Source organism: Bufo bufo, chromosome 3, assembly GCF_905171765.1.
Source record: "Bufo bufo chromosome 3, aBufBuf1.1, whole genome shotgun sequence".
NCBI lineage: Eukaryota > Metazoa > Chordata > Amphibia > Anura > Bufonidae > Bufo > Bufo bufo.
In genome coordinates, this window is record NC_053391.1 from 60,888,760 (window position 1) to 60,905,174 (window position 16,415).

A 16,415-nucleotide genomic window follows, 5' to 3' on the forward strand; every position below is an offset into this window, starting at 1 on the left:
GTCAGCACCGATGCCGAAAAAGCATTTGACCGAGTACATTGAAATTTTATGTACAGCACCATGAAGCAGTTTGGAATCCCTACTGCCTTTATATACTCTGTTCAAGCCATGTACACCAGTGCCTTGGCATCGGTGCTGATCAATGACACTATCTCTCATCCTTTTCCCATAAATAATGGGACTAGACAGGGGTGCCCCCTATCCCCCCTGATCTTCGTCTTGATAATTGAACCCCTCCTTATCCTCATACGCTCAGAGAACGCCATTAAAGGCCTTAAACTAGGTGATCAGGAACATAAAATTGCAGCTTTTGCTGACGACCTCCTGATATTGTCCTCCAATCCTGAAACCTCTCTCCAACTTATCTACTCCATCTTGGAGAAATTTAGTTTTCTCTCCAACTTTAAAATAAACATGAAAAAATCCCACATTCGTAGTATAGGACTCAATCATAGACACAGATCCAAAGTAATCCTCTCCTCCCCCTTTAACTGGGACTCACCCCATATAACATATTTAGGAGTTAAGATCCACTCTGATATACCATCACTATATAAACTAAACTATATCCCTCTATTAAGCTCTATCAAATGTCAACTAGAAGCTTTAAACCCTCCCTTACTATCTTGGTTTGGACGTAAAAATATGGTCATGTCACTTGTCCTACCTAGACTAAACTACCTCCTCCAGGTCCTCCCCATCCCTATACCCAACTAATTTTTTCAATCCCTGGAGAAATCCATTCGCTCCTTCATATGGAATGGCAAAAAAGCAAGAATTAATATCAACACCTTACAGAGACCTAGAACTCAGGGAGGTATAGGCCTTCCTAATCCCCTATTATATAACAAAGCCATACTTCTTTCCAGAGCCCTGGACTGGTTCAGAAACCCTGACCATAAGTCTTGGGTTGGTATGGAGACCCCTGTATACCTCCCGACTCTAAGGGCCCTATTAATAGACCTTTACCACAATATCTTTCTAGCCCTTAAACAAAATTTTTTGACGTCAGCTACTCTTGAGGCTTGGAGATGGTTCCAAAGCTCAAATTGGGGTTTCCCATCTCCCTCCCCACTTGCCCAAATCAGAGATGTGATTGGCTTAGCTCCTTTAGAACTCAAACAAAGTGTCCCCAAAAGCCCTACACTCCTCTGAAGTGCCTATTCTCACTAGATTATTAAAGTGCGAGAAGGGACGGTTGGACCGAGAAGCTCTTATCTCATCCCTTCCTGAGATCAAATCCCAACCCCACATGCTCTCTTTCCTGGTAGCATACATTAACAAAAACATTCCTCTGAGCTCTCTTCTTAGACCTCTCACCTGGTTTGAGAGCCTCATCCACAACCTTTCTCCCCCGAGGAAACCTATATCCTCACTATACAGATATCTTAGTACGACTATATTAACTCCCAAACCTTCCTTTATAAGCTAATCTGAAAAGGATTTGAATATCCACTTCTCATCTGAGGATCAACTCCTACTATTTAAAATACCACATATATCCTTAAGATGTACCAGAATCCAGAAGAATGGATATAAGGTGTTAATTAGATGGTACAAAACACCTGACATTACCTGCCGTTATGATAGTAGTGGATCTGACGTCTGCTGGAGATGTGGGGAAAGTCGTGGAACAATGTTTCATATTTGGTGGGCTTGCCCTCTGATTTATGATTGGTGGAATAATATCTTTATAAAATGCAACGAAATTTGCAACTCTAATATCATCTCATCACCATTATTGGCTCTATTGGGTCTGCTACATGACCACAAGACAAAATCCCCCCCCTCTTCAAGATCTTAATTATAACCGCCCGACTCCTAATCCCTACACATTGGTTGTCAACAGATATCCCTTCTTTAGATCACTGGTTCAATAAAGTCGACTCTATCTATAGATTCGAAGAGATAGCAGCTTGGGAAAACAGATCCCACCACAAATTTATAACTCTCTGGGAAAACTGGAGATCCTTTAGAGGTTTCCCTTAACATAGTCATCTAAACCACCTTGCATTATAGAAATGTTTAGGCCTAGGGCCCTCTTCCAGAACCCGGATAAGAACTCTACAGAACATAGCTCTGTTAACATACATCCTCATTGTTGCTATGTTGCTTTATGTTTACTATTTGTTACCAAAACAAATCTATGTATAATAGGAGCTCATGCCTCCTTTTTCAATAAATCGATACAAATGTAACTGATATTTATTTTTCAATAAAGCTTTAAAAAAAAATAATAATAATGATGGAAAAAAGATACTAGTTTTCATTTATATTTTTCCTATCTCTGGCCCTGACACACAGAAGGTATTGCACAAATAGAAAAAATCTTGAAAATGATGAAAAAAATGTATTTGATGGATATATTATATTGCTTTCACCACACATAATAGTCCTTAAAAGGACTTTTGGGTCTTTGAAAAGATTTTCAACTAAATAGATTGCGATCTCACTCCCTACACTATATACAGTGGGGGAAATAATTATTTGACCCCTCACTGATTTTGTAAGTTTGTCCAATGACAAAGAAATGAAAAGTCTCAGAACAGTATCATTTCAATGGTAGGTTTATTGTAACAGTGGCAGATAGCACATCAAAAGGAAAATCGAAAAAATAACTTTAAATAAAAGATAGCAACTGATTTGCATTTCATTGAGTGAAATAAGTATTTGAACCCTCTAACAAAAAAAGACTTAATACTTGGTGGAAAAACCCTTGTTTGCAAGCACAGAGGTCAAACGTTTCTTGTAATTGATGACCAAGTTTGCGCACATTTTAGGAGGAATGTTGGTCCACTCCTCTTTGCAGATCATCTCTAAATCCCTAAGGTTTCGAGGCTGTCTCTGTGCAACTCTGAGCTTGAGCTCCCTCCATAGGTTTTCGATTGGATTAAGGTCCGGAGACTGACTAGGCCACTCCATGACCTTAATGTGCTTCTTCTTGAGCCACTCCTTTGTTGCCTTTGCTGTATGTTTTGGGTCATTGTCGTGCTGGAACACCCATCCACGACCCATTTTCAGTTTCCTGGCAGAGGGAAGGAGGTTGTCGCTCAGGATTTCACGATACATGGCTCCGTCCATTTTCCCGTTTATGCGAATAAGTTGTCCTGTGCCCTTAGCAGAAAAACACCCCCAAAGCAAAATGTTTCCACCCCCATGCTTGACGGTGGGGACGGTGTTTTGGGGGTTATAGGCAGCATTTTTCTTCCTCCAAACACAGCGAGTTGAGTTAATGCCAAAGAGCTCTATTTTGGTCTCATCAGACCACAGCACCTTCTCCCAGTCACTCTCTGAATCATTCAGGTGTTCATTGGCAAACTTCAGACGGGCCTGCACATGTGCCTTCCTGAGCAGGGGGACCTTGCGAGCCCTGCAGGATTTTAATCCATTGCGGTGTAATGTGTTTCCAATGGTTTTCTTGGTGACTGTGGTCCCTGCTAATTTGAGGTCATTAACTAACTCCTCCCGTGTAGTTCTAGGATGCTTTTTCACCTTTCTCAGAACCATTGACACCCCACGAGGTGAGATCTTGCGTGGAGCCCCAGAGCGAGGTCGATTGATGGTCATTTTGTGCTCCTTCCATTTTCGAACAATCGCACCAACAGTTGTCACCTTCTCTCCCAGCTTCTTGCTAATGGTTTTGTAGCCCATTCCAGCCTTGTGCAGGTCTACAATTTTGTCTCTGACATCCTTGGACAGCTCTTTGGTCTTTCCCATGTTGGAGAGTTTGGAGTCTGCTTGATTGATTGATTCTGTGGACAGGTGTCTTTTATACAGGTGACTAGTTAAGACAGGTGTCCTTAATGAGGGTGACTAATTGAGTAGAAGTGTCTAACCACTCTGTGGGAGCCAGAACTCTTAATGGTTGGTAGGGGTTCAAATACTTATTTCACTCAATGAAATGCAAATCAGTTGCTATCAATTATTTAAAGTTATTTTTTCGATTTTCCTTTTGATGTGCTATCTGCCACTGTTACAATAAACCTACCATTGAAATGATACTGTTCTGAGACTTTTCATTTCTTTGTCATTGGACAAACTTACAAAATCAGTGAGGGGTCAAATAATTATTTCCCCCACTGTATCCCTTCCTAAATGCAGCTCTCCCTGACTACAAATGAGCCGAACATGCTTCATCAGGTGCTATATAGCATTCGATTACGTGTTTCGGCCAGCCAATCACTGTAATGCCAGTAGCCAACATGGTTACTGGCATTACAGTGAGGGCAATAATTACCTGCACGTTTATTGGCTACATAGTAGCCGCGAAACATGCGGGAAGTAGACTCGAGCATGGCGCTCAAGCACATACGGTACTCAGCCGAGTACCACCATGTGCCGAGCATAGCGATGCTCGAGCCAAACAGCAGTTTGGCCGAGCATGCTTTCTCAACACTAGGATGGACATCTGTATGCTGCGCTGGGACACAGAAGTGGATGTGCTAGCTGATGGTGCTTGCGAAGGTCCAGGTGCAGGGCAGGAGGCATCCGGGCGTGCGTCTTGGACAGGGGATTGGCCAGCACGTAACACAGGGGAAGAGGAGGCAGTGGTGTGACCCGCAGATACTGATTGTGGACCCAGGCGTTCGGCACACCTATTAGGGTGCTTTGATGCCATGTGGCGGATCATGTTGGTGGTGGTTAGGTTGCTAGTGTTCACGCCCCTGCTCATTTTGGTACGGCACAGGTTGCAAATGACAATTCTTTTATCGTCCGCACTTTCCTCAAAAAAGCACCAGACTGAGGAACACCCACCCCTTGGCAAGAAAAATTGCTGCAAGTGGGTGCTCGGGGAACAGTTGCGGGCCTGTTTGGTGTGACCCGCCTTATCCCTTTTGCCACCCCACTGCCTCTTCCAGCCTGTTGCAGTGCTGCGGATACCTCCCCCTCTGTAATGCTGTCCTTGCTCGGCTTGCCACCTTCCCAGGTTGGGTCAGTGATTTCATCGTCCACCACCTCCTCTTCCATTTCCTTACTCTGGTCATCCTACTGACTTGTTTACCTAACAAGAACCTCACTTATTGACAACTGTGTCTCATCCTCATCATCAACCTCTTGAGACACTAATTGCAGTTGACTTATTGGCAACTGTGTCTCATCATTATCATCCACCTTGTGAAACACTAATTGCCGTTCCCCACCGTCTTCTTCTTCTAAATGTGGATGCTTAAGAGTTTGGTAATCAGTGCACAAGATCTTCTCATGTCCCTCTTTAAGCGGGCTTGGCGAGAAGCCCAAATCAAAGAATGGAGCACAGATGTCACAAGTCACTGCAGACCCTCTCTATAGAAAAAGTTTTGAAGATGATGGAAATATATACTAGTTTTCACTTATAGTATTAATATGGATACTAGCGCTGCCATCTAGTTTAAGGGGAGGTGGGAGAGCACCAGTACTGTAATGCAATTACAGAGAGGTGTGTCGCTGCAGGGTTCTGGTGAGGGGATAATTGCCAAAAAAATAAAAATAAATAGAGCAAACTATTAGGAGAAACAGAAAAGAACCCGCGTTGACTAAGTATCCATTTGAAATAACGAAATGTATCAGCAATACTGTCTCGTGTGGGATGAGAATACACACTGGCCTATTTTGCCATACACTGCGGAGATATCGATGTTTAAATGGATCCCAAACTTTTGAATGATTGGAGTTAAACAAAAAACAAGATAGATGTAGAAAAAAAGGTCAGTAGTAGGGATGAGCGAACCCGAACTGTATAGTTCGGGTTCGTACCGAATTTTGGGGTGTCCGTGACACGGACCCGAACCCGAACATTTTCGTAAAAGTCTGGGTTCGGGTTCGGTGTTCGGTGCTTTCTTGGCGCTTTTTGAAAGGCTGCAAAGCAGCCAATCAACAAGCGTCATACTACTTGGCCCAAGAGGCCATCACAGCCATGCCTACTATTGGCATGGCTGTGATTGGCCAGTGCACCATGTGACCCAGCCTCTATTTAAGCTGGAGTCACGTAGCGCCGCACGTCACTCTGCTATGATCAGTATAGGGAGAGGTTGCAGCTGCGACGTTAGGGCGAGATTAGGCAGATTAACTCCTCCAAAAGACTTCATTCTGTGCTCGATCTGCAGCTGTGGATCATTGAAGTGCTATTATTGACTTACTCACTTTTTTGAGGCTGCCCAGAGCGTTTTTAGATCACTTTTTTTCTAGGGTGATCGGCGGCCATTTTGTGACTTGTGGTGCGCCAGCACGAGCTATCACCAAGTGTATTTAACCATCGATAGTGTGGTTATTTTGTGCTATATCCTACATCAGCTGCAGGCTGAGCCTGTGTCACCGAAGTGCATTTAACCATCAACAGTCTGGTTATTTTTTGGCCATATACTACATAAGCTGCAGGCTGAGCCTGTGTCACCCAAGTGCATTTAACCATCAACAGTCTGGTTATTTTTTGGCCGTATACTACATCTGGTGCAGGCTGAGCCTGTGTCACCCAAGTGCATTTAACCATCAACAGTGTGGTTATTTTTTATATGCAATATATTACATCAGGGGAAAGTAGAGCCTGTCACCCAGCGCCTAAAAAATAGACCTGACATTTCTATTCAACCAAATCTGCACAGTTTTAGCTGGTCAAGTTATTTGTAGTGACCGTAAAAGCAGACTTTTTGTTCTGGGTTGAAAAAGCATTCCCAAATTTGCCATTCTCAAAATAACTAGTTTGTGGTATTTGAGGCCTACTTGAAATCTATCCCAAAAAGAAAATCTTACATTGAAGGTATTGATAGTGTCATTCAGAAAAACCTAAGACACACGCTAGCGTGCTGATAGAAGTGTCATTCTGTGATTAAACCTATAACTGTCACACAGCGCAACAAAAAACAGGTCTCACATCTCTATTCAACCAAATCTGCACAGTTTTAGCTGGTCAAGTTATTTGTAGTGACCGTAAAAGCAGACTTTTTGTTCTGGGTTGAAAAAGCATTCCCAAATTTGCCATTCTCAAAATAACTAGTTTGTGGTATTTGAGGCCTACTTAAAATCTATCCCAAAAAGAAAATCTTACATTGAAGGTATTGATAGTGTCATTCAGAAAAACCTAAGACACACGCTAGCGTGCTGATAGAAGTGTCATTCTGTGATTAAACCTATAACTGTCACACAGCGCAAAAAAAATCAGGTCTCACATCTCTATTCAACCAAATCTGCACAGTTTTAGCTGGTCAAGTTATTTGTAGTGACCGTAAAAGCAGACTTTTTGTTCTGGGTTGAAAAAGCATTCCCAAATTTGCCATTCTGAAAATAACTAGTTTGTGGTATTTGAGGCCTACTTGAAATCTATCCCAAAAACAAACACTTACATTGAAGGTATTGATAGTGTCATTCAGAAAAACCTAAGACACACGCTAGCGTGCTGATAGAAGTGTCATTCTGTGATTAAACCTATAACTGTCACACAGCGCAAAAAAAAACAGGTCTCACATCTCTATTCAACCAAATCTGCACAGTTTTAGCTGGTCAAGTTATTTGTAGTGACCGTCAAAGCAGACTTTTTGTTCTGGGTTGAAAAAGCATTCCCTAATTTGCCATTCTCAAAATTGTGGTGAACGGGAACAATGAGGAAAACATCTAATAAAGGACGCGGACGCGGACGTGGACATGGTCGTGGTGGTGTTAGTGGACCCTCTGGTGCTGGGAGAGGACGTGGCCGTTCTGCCACAGCCACACGTCCTAGTGAACCAACTACCTCAGGTCCCAGTAGCCAGCAGAATTTACAGCGATATTTAGTGGGGCCCAATGCCGTTCTAAGGATGGTAAGGCCTGAGCAGGTACAGGCATTAGTCAATTGGGTGGCCGACAGTGGATCCAGCACATTCACATTATCTCCCACCCAGTCTTCTGCAGAAAGCGCACAGATGGCGCATGAAAACCAAGCCCATCGGTCTGTCATATCACCCCCATGCATATTAGGGAAACTGTCTGAGCCTCAAGTTATGCAGCAGTCTCTTATGCTGTTTGAAGACTCTGCTGCCAGGGTTTCCCAAGGGCATCCACCTAGCCCTTCCCCAGGGGTGGAAGAGATAGAATGCACTAACGCACAACCACTTATTTTTCCTGATGATGAGGACATGGGAATACCACCTCAGCACGTCTCTGATGATGACGAAACACAGGTGCCAACTGCTGCGTCTTTCTGCAGTGTGCAGACTGAACAGGAGGTCAGGGATCAAGACTGGGTGGAAGACGATGCAGGGGACGATGAGGTCCTAGACCCCACATGGAATGAAGGTCGTGCCACTGACTTTCACAGTTCGGAGGAAGAGGCAGTGGTGAGACCGAGCCAACAGCGTAGCAAAAGAGGGAGCAGTGGGAAAAATCAGAACACCCGCCGCCAAGAGACTCCGCCTGCTACTGACCGCCGCCATCTGGGACCGAGCACCCCAAAGGCAGCTTCAAGGAGTTCCCTGGCATGGCACTTCTTCAAATAATGTGCTGACGACAAGACCCGAGTGGTTTGCACGCTGTGCCATCAGAGCCTGAAGCGAGGCATTAACGTTCTGAACCTTAGCACAACCTGCATGACCAGGCACCTGCATGCAAAGCATGAACTGCAGTGGAGTAAACACCTTAAAAACAAGGAAGTCACTCAGGCTCCCCCTGCTACATCTTCTGCTGCTGCAGCCTCGGCCTCTTCTGCTGCTGCTGCCGCCGCCTCGGCCTCTTCCTCCACCTCTGGAGGAACGTTGGCACCTGCCGCCCATCAAACATGGGATGTACCACCAACACCACCACCTGTGTCACCAAGCATCTCAACCATGTCACACGGCAGCGTTCAGCTCTCCATCTCACAAACATTTGAGAGAAAGCGTAAATTCTCACCTAGCCACCCTCGATCCCTGGCCCTGAATGCCAGCATTTCTAAACTACTGGCCTATGAAATGCTGTCATTTAGGCTGGTGGACACACACAGCTTCAAACAGCTCATGTCACTTGCTGTCCCACAGTATGTTGTTCCCAGCCGCCACTACTTCTCTAAGAGAGCCGTGCCTTCCCTGCACAAACAAGTGTTCGATAAAATCAAGTGTGCACTGCGCAACGCCATCTGTGGCAAGGTCCACCTAACCACAGATACGTGGACCAGTAAGCACGGCCAGGGACGCTATATCTCCCTAACTGCACACTGGGTAAATGTAGTGGCGGCTGGGCCCCAGGCGGAGAGCTATTTGGCGCAGGTCCTTCCGCCGCCAAGGATCGCAGGGCAACATTCTTTGCCTCCTGTCTCCTCCTCCTCCTACTCAGCTTCCTCCTCCTCTTCTTCCACCTGCTCATCCAGTCAGCCACACACCTTCACCACCAACTTCAGCACAGCACGGGGTAAACGTCAGCAGGCCATTCTGAAACTCATATGTTTGGGGGACAGGCCCCACACCGCACAGGAGTTGTGGCGGGGTATAGAACAACAGACCGACGAGTGGTTGCTGCCGGTGAGCCTCAAGCCCGGCCTGGTGGTGTGCGATAATGGGCGAAATCTCGTTGCAGCTCTGGGACTAGCCGGTTTGACGCACATCCCTTGCCTGGCGCATGTGCTAAATTTGGTGGTGCAGAAGTTCATTCACAACTACCCCGACATGTCAGAGCTGCTGCATAAAGTGCGGGCCGTCTGTTCGCGCTTCCGGCGTTCACACCCTGCCGCTGCTCGCCTGTCTGCGCTACAGCGTAACTTCGGCCTTCCCGCTCACCGCCTCATATGCGACGTGCCCACCAGGTGGAACTCCACCTTGCATATGCTGGACAGACTGTGCGAGCAGCAGCAGGCCATAGTGGAGTTTCAGCTGCAGCACGCACGGGTCAGTCGCACTGCGGATCAGACCCACTTCACCACCAATGACTGGGCCTCCATGCGAGACCTGTGTGCCCAGTTGCGCTGTTTCGAGTACTCCACCAACATGGCCAGTGGCGATGACGCCGTTATCAGCGTTACAATACCACTTCTATGTCTCCTTCAGAAAACACTTAGGGCGATGATGGAAGAGGAGGTGGCCCAGGAGGAAGAGGAGGAAGAGGGGTCATTTTTAGCACTTTCAGGCCAGTCTCTTCAAAGTGACTCAGAGGGAGGTTTTTTGCAACACCAGAGGCCAGGTACAAATGTGGCCAGACAGGGCCCACTACTGGAGGACGAGGAGGACGAGGATGAGGAGGAGGTGGAGGAGGATGAGGATGAAGCATGTTCACAGCGGGGTGGCACCCAAAGCAGCTCGGGCCCATCACTGGTGCGTGGCTGGGGGGAAACACAGGACGATGACGATACGCCTCCCACAGAGGACAGCTTGTCCTTACCTCTGGGCAGCCTGGCACACATGAGCGACTACATGCTGCAGTGCCTGCGCAACGACAGCAGAGTTGCCCACATTTTAACGTGTGCAGACTACTGGGTTGCCACCCTGCTGGATCCCCGGTACAAAGACAATGTGCCCACCTTACTTCCTACACTGGAGCGTGATAGGAAGATGCGCAAGTACAAGCGCACGTTGGTAGACGCGCTACTGAGAGCATTCCCAAATGTCACAGGGGAACCAGTGGAAGCCCAAGGCGAAGGCAGAGGAGGAGCAAGAGGTCGCCAACGCAGCTGTGTCACGCCCAGCTCCTCTGAGGGCAGGGTTAGCATGGCAGAGATGTGGAAAAGTTTTGTCAACACGCCACAGCTAAGTGCACCACCACCTGATACGGAACGTGTTAGCAGGAGGCAACATTTCACTAACATGGTGGAACAGTACCTCTGCACACCCCTCCACGTACTGACTGATGGTTCGGCCCCATTCAACTTCTGGGTCTCCAAATTGTCCACGTGGCCAGAGCTAGCCTTTTATGCCTTGGAGGTGCTGGCCTGCCCGGCGGCCAGCGTTTTGTCTGAACGTGTATTCAGCACGGCAGGGGGCGTCATTACAGACAAACGCAGCCGCCTGTCTACAGCCAATGTGGACAAGCTGACGTTCATAAAAATGAACCAGGCATGGATCCCACAGGACCTGTCCATCCCTTGTGCAGATTAGATATTAACTACCTCCCCTTAACAATATATTATTCTACTCCAGGGCACTTCCTCATTCAATACTATTTTTAATTTCATTTTACCATTATATTGCGGGGCAACCCAAAGTTGAATGAACCTCTCCTCTGTCTGGGTGCCGGGGCCTAAATGTGTGACAGTGGCCTGTTCCAGTGGTGGGTGACGTGAAGCCTGATTCTCTGCTATGACATGAATACAGATTCTGCGCTGACATAAGGCCAGATTCTCTGTTACGGGACCGCTCTCCTCTGCCTGGGTGCCTGGGCCTAAATGTGTGACAGTGGCCTGTTCCAGTGGTGGCTGACGTGAAGCCTGATTCTCTGCTATGACATGAAGACAGATTCTGCGCTGACATAAGGCCAGATTCTCTGTTACGGGACCGCTCTCCTCTGTCTGGGTGCCGGGGCCTAAATGTGTGACAGTGGCCTGTTCCAGTGGTGGGTGACGTGAAGCCTGATTCTCTGCTATGACATGAATACAGATTCTGCGCTGACATAAGGCCAGATTCTCTGTTACGGGACCGCTCTCCTCTGTCTGGGTGCCGGGGCCTAAATGTGTGACAGTGGCCTGTTCCAGTGGTGGGTGACGTGAAGCCTGATTCTCTGCTATGACATGAATACAGATTCTGCGCTGACATAAGGCCAGATTCTCTGTCACGGGACCTCTCTCCTCTGCCTGGGTGCCTGGGCCTAAATATGTGACAGTGGCCTGTTCCAGTGGTGGCTGACGTGAAGCCTGATTCTCTGCTATGACATGAAGACTGATTCTGCGCTGACATAAGGCCAGATTCTCTGTTACGGGACCTCTCTCCTCTGTCTGGGTGCCGGGGCCTAAATGTGTGACAGTGGCCTGTTCCAGTGGTGGGTGACGTGAAGCCTGATTCTCTGCTATGACATGAAGACAGATTCTGCGCTGACATAAGGCCAGATTCTCTGTTACGGGACCGCTCTCCTCTGTCTGGGTGCCGGGGCCTAAATGTGTGACAGTGGCCTGTTCCAGTGGTGGGTGACGTGAAGCCTGATTCTCTGCTATGACATGAATACAGATTCTGCGCTGACATAAGGCCAGATTCTCTGTTACGGGACCTCTCTCCTCTGCCTGGGTGCCTGGGCCTAAATGTGTGACAGTGGCCTGTTCCAGTGGTGGGTGACGTGAAGCCTGATTCTCTGCTATGACATGAATACAGATTCTGCGCTGACATAAGGCCAGATTCTCTGTTACGGGACCTCTCTCCTCTGCCTGGGTGCCTGGGCCTAAATGTGCGCCAGTCGCCTGTTCCAGTGGTGGGTGACGTGAAGCCTGATTCTCTGCTATGACATGAAGACAGATTCTGCGCTGACATAAGGCCAGATTCTCTGTTACGGGACCGCTCTCCTCTGTCTGGGTGCCGGGGCCTAAATGTGTGACAGTGGCCTGTTCCAGTGGTGGGTGACGTGAAGCCTGATTCTCTGCTATGACATGAAGACAGATTCTGTGCTGACATAAGGCCAGATTCTCTGTTACGGGACCTCTCTCCTCTGCCTGGGTGCCGGGGCCTAAATGTGTGACAGTGGCCTGTTCCAGTGGTGGGTGACGTGAAGCCTGATTCTCTGCTATGACATGTCGACAGATTCTGCGCTGACATAAGGCCAGATTCTCTGTTACGGGACCGCTCTCCTCTGTCTGGGTGCCGGGGCCTAAATGTGTGACAGTGGCCTGTTCCAGTGGTGGGTGACGTGAAGCCTGATTCTCTGCTATGACATGAATACAGATTCTGTGCTGACATAAGGCCAGATTCTCTGTTACGGGACCTCTCACCTCTGTCTGGGTGCCGGGGCCTAAATATGTGACAGTGGCCTGTTCCAGTGGTGGGTGACGTGAAGCCTGATTCTCTGCTATGACATGAAGACTGATTCTGCGCTGACATAAGGCCAGATTCTCTGTTACGGGACCGCTCTCCTCTGTCTGGGTGCCGGGGCCTAAATGTGTGACAGTGGCCTGTTCCAGTGGTGGGTGACGTGAAGCCTGATTCTCTGCTATGACATGAAGACTGATTCTGCGCTGACATAAGGCCAGATTCTCTGTTACGGGACCTCTCTCCTCTGTCTGGGTGCCGGGGCCTAAATGTGTGACAGTGGCCTGTTCCAGTGGTGGGTGACGTGAAGCCTGATTCTCTGCTATGACATGAAGACAGATTCTGCGCTGACATAAGGCCAGATTCTCTGTTACGGGACCGCTCTCCTCTGTCTGGGTGCCGGGGCCTAAATGTGTGACAGTGGCCTGTTCCAGTGGTGGGTGACGTGAAGCCTGATTCTCTGCTATGACATGAAGACAGATTCTGTGCTGACATAAGGCCAGATTCTCTGTTACGGGACCTCTCTCCTCTGCCTGGGTGCCTGGGCCTAAATGTGTGACAGTGGCCTGTTCCAGTGGTGGGTGACGTGAAGCCTGATTCTCTGCTATGACATGTAGACAGATTCTGCGCTGACATAAGGCCAGATTCTCTGTTACGGGACCGCTCTCCTCTGTCTGGGTGCCGGGGCCTAAATGTGTGACAGTGGCCTGTTCCAGTGGTGGGTGACGTGAAGCCTGATTCTCTGCTATGACATGAATACAGATTCTGTGCTGACATAAGGCCAGATTCTCTGTTACGGGACCTCTCACCTCTGTCTGGGTGCCGGGGCCTAAATATGTGACAGTGGCCTGTTCCAGTGGTGGGTGACGTGAAGCCTGATTCTCTGCTATGACATGAAGACTGATTCTGCACTGACATAAGGCCAGATTCTCTGTTACGGGACCTCTCTCCTCTGTCTGGGTGCCGGGGCCTAAATGTGTGACAGTGGCCTGTTCCAGTGGTGGGTGACGTGAAGCCTGATTCTCTGCTATGACATGAAGACTGATTCTGCGCTGACATAAGGCCAGATTCTCTGTTACGGGACCTCTCTCCTCTGTCTGGGTGCCGGGGCCTAAATGTGTGACAGTGGCCTGTTCCAGTGGTGGCTGACGTGAAGCCTGATTCTCTGCTATGACATGAAGACAGATTCTGCGCTGACATAAGGCCAGATTCTCTGTTACGGGACCGCTCTCCTCTGTCTGGGTGCCGGGGCCTAAATGTGTGACAGTGGCCTGTTCCAGTGGTGGGTGACGTGAAGCCTGATTCTCTGCTATGACATGAATACAGATTCTGCGCTGACATAAGGCCAGATTCTCTGTTACGGGACCGCTCTCCTCTGTCTGGGTGCCGGGGCCTAAATGTGTGACAGTGGCCTGTTCGGCCGAACTTCTCGAACCCGAACATCCAGGTGTTCGCTCAACTCTAGTCAGTAGTTAATTACTGGTCGGCGTACTTGAAGATGGATGTGTTTGTGCTGCTGGATTAATTCCCTTCTTTGTCCGGTAAGATTCTTGCGGTTGTTCACTTTAAATGTCAGTGTCTCTCCTGGTGCTATCTTCTGCTTTCCTCGTGGCACGCGCGTAACCCCGGCCGGTAGTTTGCGCGCGTACTCGGAAGCAATGTTTGGTTGTTGTCCTGGAAACCTAACGTGTGACGTCACACATGAAGCTACGGAAGCCTCACTGGTCCACAATACCTCTGACGCGTTTCGGAATAATCGTATTCCTTTCTCAGGGATAATTGTGGATCCTGCTGCATTGGTTTATATGCATGTTGGTTTCCATGGAAACAGCCATTTGTTTATGGGGCCGCACTAAGGCAGAAGAGGACACTGTATAGCTTAAGGGGGAGGGTTCACCGAGCGCTCATCGCTCATGTTGATTTGTTTACAAGGCTTGGAATGTTTATTCTATTATCTGTGTCCGTAGTGTATAAATCGGCTAGTAGATGGGTGGCGGTTATTTTTAATAGTTTTATTTTGTGTCATATATATTTTGGTCATTAGGACTTTGTCATTTTTCCTTTTATGGGCCCATGGTTTTGCGCTTGATTATAGAATACCGCAAAGTGCAAGCTACAAAAAGGCAAATAATTATATTTCTTGGTTAAGGCCAATTGGAGCCAGGTTGTTTAGATTGTAGATCCATTCGCTCTCCTTGCGCGACATTACTTTGATAAAGTCTCCTCCTCTGGGGTCCTGCCTTATTTGTTCAACTCCTCCAAAGAATGAGCCTACAAATATGCCCTTGTGTTTTCCACTATAATGTCGTGATAGTGGATGTCCTGCAAATTTTTTATTCATATTTTTACCGGACAAAGCGGGGAATTAATCCAGCAGCACAAACACATCCATCTTCAAGCACGCCGACCAGTAAGTAACTACTGACCTTTTTTTCTACATCTATCTTAGTTTTCACTTATATTTTTTCTATCTCTGTCCGTGACACACAGAAGGTATTGCACAGATGTCACAAGTCACTGCAGACACCCTCTATAAAAAAAGTATTGAAAATGACGGAAAAAAGGGGGCGCGGAGCTAGCGCCTGAACAGTATGGATGCTTGAGGCTGCAGCTCCGTTACTGAGATCCCCACCGTAGCCTTTTATCATATGCTGGCGCACCGATCATGGTGAAATTCGGAAGTCCCAGAACCGGAGACCAAGCCGCACAAGAAAGGGGAGCTCCCACCACCGGAGAGATGGATAAATTCATCAAGAAAGCAGCGGCATGTATCCAGAGATCCCAAAATGGCGCCGTCTCCGACTCGCGCCCCGTGCTCTAAACACACTGAGCTGCTGGATCAGGCCGCCGGCGGTGAGGAAGACACAGACAACCTCCCTATTTCACGCACCTTCCTGAAGGAGTTATTATCCTTTTCCCTGGCATCTGCCCTGGAACCTCTAAGTTCCGACCTAGCTGCTATTAAGCAGGAAATATCGCAGGTGGGAGGCCGAGTGGAAATACTTGAAAACACACAAAAAGCCATCATACGGCACCAAACAGAAGTGTCCCAGCGGTTCCAGGCCATTCAACACAAGATGAACTGCCTCTGCAACTCCCTAGAAGACCAGGATAATCGAGGTAGGCGCAATAACCTGCGTTTCCGTGGTGTCCCCGAATCTGTGGACACAGGAGACATCCCTAGCACAGTGGTGCAAATATGCATGTCCCTCCTTGGCCCAGAATCAGCCCATGAAGTTATACTAGAGAGAGCACACCGAGCTATAAGGCCTAAGCCTGCTACCTCAGCCCCACCAAGGGACATTATCTGCAAATTTCTCAGCTTCCCTGTTAAAGAAGCAGTCATCCTTAAAGCCCGTCAATCTGGCAAAGTGTCCTGGGATGGTCAAGACATACAAATCTTCCAGGACTTAGCCCAATCCACCTTGGACAAAAGAAGAGCTCTAAGACTACTGACAAGCTGGCTCAGAGATCATAGGTTCCCTTACAGATGGACCTTTCCATTTGGCCTATCATTTATATATGAAGGCCGCAGACTCTCTGTTTCCAATTATGCTG